We start from the raw sequence: 6,105 nt of genomic DNA, 5'->3' as shown, positions 1-6,105 counted from the left end.
TGAGTTTGAAATTGCCGTAACATCTTTAGTTTTGCGAACTTCAAAACTCTGAGCACACCGTTGAATTTGGGACAAAAATCCCTTTCCGTAGAGGTGCTACATGAAGCGATACTGTAAAGGTTGCTATGGAAAACATAGCAAAAACCAATTTATTTTGGGCGTAAAAATTCAAAGTCGTTTTCAAGGCCAACAACGCTGTAACTCCTTCATTTTTACGAATTTCGAAAATTTTTAAGCATTCCGCAGTTCGAAATTCGAAGACGATTCGTAAAGTGAATAGAATTACTTGCAATTTCACATTTTATTTTTTTGCATTTTTTTAGAAAGGCTAACCCCTTATGGAAATTTTCAATTTTTGATGCGAAAAAATTTTTCGAGTTGAGTATACAGTATTGAAGATAATGGCAAAAAATTCGGTTTAGTGCAACTCCTATGTTTTTCCTTCAAGAGCCAAGCTCAAAATCGCATAATCAATATCCGAAAAATACAAAAAATTCAACGTGAGTTTGAAATTGCCGTAACATCTTTAGTTTTGCGAACTTCAAAACTCTGAGCACACCGTTGAATTTGTGACAAAAATCCCTTTCCGTAGAGGTGCTATATGAAGCGATACTGTAAAGGTTGCTATGGAAAACATAGCAAAAACCAATTTATTTTGGGCGTAAAAATTCAAAGTCGTTTTCAAGGCCAACAACGCTGTAACTCCTTCACTTTTACGAATTTCGAAAATTTTTAAGCATTCCGCAGTTCGAAATTCGAAGACGATTCGTAAAGTGAATAGAATTACTTGCAATTTCACATTTTATTTTTTTTGCATTTTTTTAGAAAAGGCTAACCCCTTATGGAAATTTTCAATTTTTGATGCGAAAAAATTTTTCGAGTTGAGTATACAGTATTGAAGATAATGGCAAAAAATTCGGTTTAGTGCAACTCCTATGTTTTTCCTTCAAGAACCAAGCTCAAAATCGCATAATCAATATCCGAAAAATACAAAAAATACAACGTGAGTTTGAAATTGCCGTAACATCTTTAGTTTTGCGAACTTCAAAACTCTGAGCACACCGTTGGATTTGTGACAAAAATCCCTTTCCGTAGAGGTGCTACATGAAGCGATACTGTAAAGGTTGCTATGGAAAACATAGCAAAAACCAATTTATTTTGGGCGTAAAAATTCAAAGTCGTTTTCAAGGCCAACAACGCTGTAACTCCTTCATTTTTACGAATTTCGAAAATTTTTAAGCATTCCGCAGTTCGAAATTCGAAGACGATTCGTAAAAATAAACAGATTTACTTGCAATTTCACATTTTATTTTTTTGCATTTTTTTAGAAAGGCTAACCCCTTATGGAAATTTTAAATTTTTGATGCGAAAAAATTTTTCGAGTTGAGTATACAGTATTGAAGATAATGGCAAAAAATTCGGTTTAGTGCAACTCCTATGTTTTTCCTTCAAGAACCAAGCTCAAAATCGCATAATCAATATCCGAAAAATACAAAAAATTCAATGTGAGTTTGAAATTGCCGTAACATCTTTAGTTTTGCGAACTTCAAAACTCTGAGCACACCGTTGAATTTGTGACAAAAATTCCTTTCTATAGAGGTGCTACATGAAGCGATACTGTAAAGGTTGCTATGGAAAACAAGCAAAAACCAATTTATTTTGGGCGTAAAAATTCAAAGTCGTTTTCAAGGCCAACAACGCTGTAACTCCTTCATTTTTACGAATTTCGAAAATTTTTAAGCATTCCGCAGTTCGAAATTCGAAGACGATTCGTAAAGTGAATAGAATTACTTGCAATTTCACATTTTATTTTTTTTGCATTTTTTTAGAAAAGGCTAACCCCTTATGGAAATTTTCAATTTTTGATGCGAAAAAATTTTTCGAGTTGAGTATACAGTATTGAAGATAATGGCAAAAAATTCGGTTTAGTGCAACTCCTATGTTTTTCCTTCAAGAACCAAGCTCAAAATCGCATAATCAATATCCGAAAAATACAAAAAATTCAACGTGAGTTTGAAATTGCCGTAACATCTTTAGTTTTGCGAACTTCAAAACTCTGAGCACACCGTTGGATTTGTGACAAAAATCCCTTTCCGTAGAGGTGCTACATGAAGCGATACTGTAAAGGTTGCTATGGAAAACATAGCAAAAACCAATTTATTTTGGGGGTAAAAATTCAAAGTCGTTTTCAAGGCCAACAACGCTGTAACTCCTTCATTTTTACGAATTTCGAAAATTTTTAAGCATTCCGCAGTTCGAAATTCGAAGACGATTCGTAAAGTGAATAGAATTACTTGCAATTTCACATTTTATTTTTTTTGCATTTTTTTAGAAAGGCTAACCCCTTATGGAAATTTTAAATTTTTGATGCGAAAAAATTTTTCGAGTTGAGTATACAGAATTGAAGATAATGGCAAAAAATTCGGTTTAGTGCAACTCCTATGTTTTTCCTTCAAGAACCAAGCTCAAAATCGCATAATCAATATCCGAAAAATACAAAAAATTCAACGTGAGTTTGAAATTGCCGTAACATCTTTAGTTTTGCGAACTTCAAAACTCTGAGCACACCGTTGGATTTGTGACAAAAATCCCTTTCCGTAGAGGTGCTACATGAAGCGATACTGTAAAGGTTGCTATGGAAAACATAGCAAAAACCAATTTATTTTGGGCGTAAAAATTCAAAGTCGTTTTCAAGGCCAACAACGCTGTAACTCCTTCATTTTTACGAATTTCGAAAATTTTTAAGCATTCCGCAGTTCGAAATTCGAAGACGATTCGTAAAGTGAATTTTTAAGCATTCCGCAGTTCGAAATTCGAAGACGATTCGTAAAGTGAATAGAATTACTTGCAATTTCACATTTTATTTTTTTGCATTTTTTTAGAAAGGCTAACCCCTTATGGAAATTTTAAATTTTTGATGCGAAAAAATTTTTCGAGTTGAGTATACAGTATTGAAGATAATGGCAAAAAATTCGGTTTAGTGCAACTCCTATGTTTTTCCTTCAAGAACCAAGCTCAAAATCGCATAATCAATATCCGAAAAATACAAAAAATTCAACGTGAGTTTGAAATTGCCGTAACATCTTTAGTTTTGCGAACTTCAAAACTCTGAGCACACCGTTGAATTTGGGACAAAAATCCCTTTCCGTAGAGGTGCTACATGAAGCGATACTGTAAAGGTTGCTATGGAAAACATAGCAAAAACCAATTTATTTTGGGCGTAAAAATTCAAAGTCGTTTTCAAGGCCAACAACGCTGTAACTCCTTCATTTTTACGAATTTCGAAAATTTTTAAGCATTCCGCAGTTCGAAATTCGAAGACGATTCGTAAAGTGAATAGAATTACTTGCAATTTCACATTTTATTTTTTTTGCAATTTTTTAGAAAAGACTAACCCCTTATGGAAATTTTCAATTTTTGATGCGAAAAAATTTTTCGAGTTGAGTATACAGTATTGAAGATAATGGCAAAAAAATCGGTTTAGTGCAACTCCTATGTTTTTCCTTCAAGAACCAAGCTCAAAATCGCATAATCAATATCCGAAAAATACAAAAAATTCAAAGTGAGTTTGAAATTGCCGTAACATCTTTAGTTTTGCGAACTTCAAAAATCTGAGCACACCGTTGGATTTGTGACAAAAATCCCTTTCCGTAGAGGTGCTACATGAAGCGATACTGTAAAGGTTGCTATGGAAAACGTAGCAAAAACCAATTTATTTTGGGCGTAAAAATTCAAAGTCGTTTTCAAGGCCAACAACGCTGTAACTCCTTCATTTTTACGAATTTCGAAAATTTTTAAGCATTCCGCAGTTCGAAATTCGAAGACGATTCGTAAAGTGAATAGAATTACTTGCAATTTCACATTTTATTTTTTTTTGCATTTTTTTAGAAAAGGCTAACCCCTTATGGAAATTTTCAATTTTTGATGCGAAAAAATTTTTCGAGTTGAGTATACAGTATTGAAGATAATGGCAAAAAATTCGGTTTAGTGCAACTCCTATGTTTTTCCTTCAAGAACCAAGCTCAAAATCGCATAATCAATATCCGAAAAATACAAAAAATTCAACGTGAGTTTGAAATTGCCGTAACATCTTTAGTTTTGCGAACTTCAAAACTCTGAGCACACCGTTGGATTTGTGACAAAAATCCCTTTCCGTAGAGGTGCTACATGAAGCGATACTGTAAAGGTTGCTATGGAAAACATAGCAAAAACCAATTTATTTTGGGGGTAAAAATTCAAAGTCGTTTTCAAGGCCAACAACGCTGTAACTCCTTGATTTTTACGAATTTCGAAAATTTTTAAGCATTCCGCAGTTCGAAATTCGAAGACGATTCGTAAAGTGAATAGAATTACTTGCAATTTCACATTTTATTTTTTTGCATTTTTTTAGAAAGGCTAACCCTTATGGAATTTTCAATTTTTGATGCGAAAAAATTTTTCGAGTTGAGTATACAGTATTGAAGATAATGGCAAAAAATTCGGTTTAGTGCAACTCCTATGTTTTTCCTTCAAGAACCAAGCTCAAAATCGCATAATCAATATCCGAAAAATACAAAAAATTCAACGTGAGTTTGAAATTGCCGTAACATCTTTAGTTTTGCGAACTTCAAAACTCTGAGCACACCGTTGGATTTGTGACAAAAATCCCTTTCCGTAGAGGTGCTACATGAAGCGATACTGTAAAGGTTGCTATGGAAAACATAGCAAAAACCAATTTATTTTGGGCGTAAAAATTCAAAGTCGTTTTCAAGGCCAACAACGCTGTAACTCCTTCATTTTTACGAATTTCGAAAATTGTTAAGCATTCCGCAGTTCGAAATTCGAAGACGATTCGTAAAGTGAATAGAATTACTTGCAATTTAACATTTTATTTTTTTGCATTTTTTTAGAAAGGCTAACCCTTATGGAATTTTAAATTTTTGATGCGAACAAATTTTTCGAGTTGAGTATACAGTATTGAAGATAATTGTAAAAAATTCGGTTTAGTGCAACTCCTATGTTTTTCCTTCAAGAACCAAGCTCAAAATCGCATAATCAATATCCGAAAAATACAAAAAATTCAACGTGAGTTTGAAATTGCCGTAACATCTTTAGTTTTGCGAACTTCAAAACTCTGAGCACACCGTTGGATTTGTGACAAAAATCCCTTTCCGTAGAGGTGCTACATGAAGCGATACTGTAAAGGTTGCTATGGAAAACATAGCAAAAACCAATTTATTTTGGGGGTAAAAATTCAAAGTCGTTTTCAAGGCCAACAACGCTGTAACTCCTTCATTTTTACGAATTTGGAAAATTTTTAAGCATTCCGCAGTTCGAAATTCGAAGACGATTCGTAAAGTGAATAGAATTACTTGCAATTTCACATTTTATTTTTTTTGCAATTTTTTAGAAAAGGCTAACCCCTTATGGAAATTTTCAATTTTTGATGCGAAAAAATTTTTCGAGTTGAGTATACAGTATTGAAGATAATGGCAAAAAATTCGGTTTAGTGCAACTCCTATGTTTTTCCTTCAAGAACCAAGCTCAAAATCGCATAATCAATATCCGAAAAATACAAAAAATTCAACGTGAGTTTGAAATTGCCGTAACATCTTTAGTTTTGCGAACTTCAAAACTCTGAGCACACCGTTGGATTTGTGACAAAAATCCCTTTCCGTAGAGGTGCTACATGAAGCGATACTGTAAAGGTTGCTATGGAAAACATAGCAAAAACCAATTTATTTTGGGCGTAAAAATTCAAAGTCGTTTTCAAGGCCAACAACGCTGTAACTCCTTCATTTTTACGAATTTCGAAAATTTTTAAGCATTCCGCAGTTCGAAATTCGAAGACGATTCGTAAAGTGAATAGAATTACTTGCAATTTCACATTTTATTTTTTTTGCAATTTTTTAGAAAAGACTAACCCCTTATGGAAATTTTCAATTTTTGATGCGAAAAAATTTTTCGAGTTGAGTATACAGTATTGAAGATAATGGCAAAAAAATCGGTTTAGTGCAACTCCTATGTTTTTCCTTCAAGAACCAAGCTCAAAATCGCATAATCAATATCCGAAAAATACAAAAAATTCAAAGTGAGTTTGAAATTGCCGTAACATCTTTAGTTTTG

The sequence above is a fragment of the Stomoxys calcitrans genome, chromosome 2, assembly GCF_963082655.1.
Source record: "Stomoxys calcitrans chromosome 2, idStoCalc2.1, whole genome shotgun sequence".
Taxonomy (NCBI): Eukaryota; Metazoa; Arthropoda; class Insecta; order Diptera; family Muscidae; genus Stomoxys; species Stomoxys calcitrans.
Note: the sequence above shows the minus strand (reverse complement) of the source record.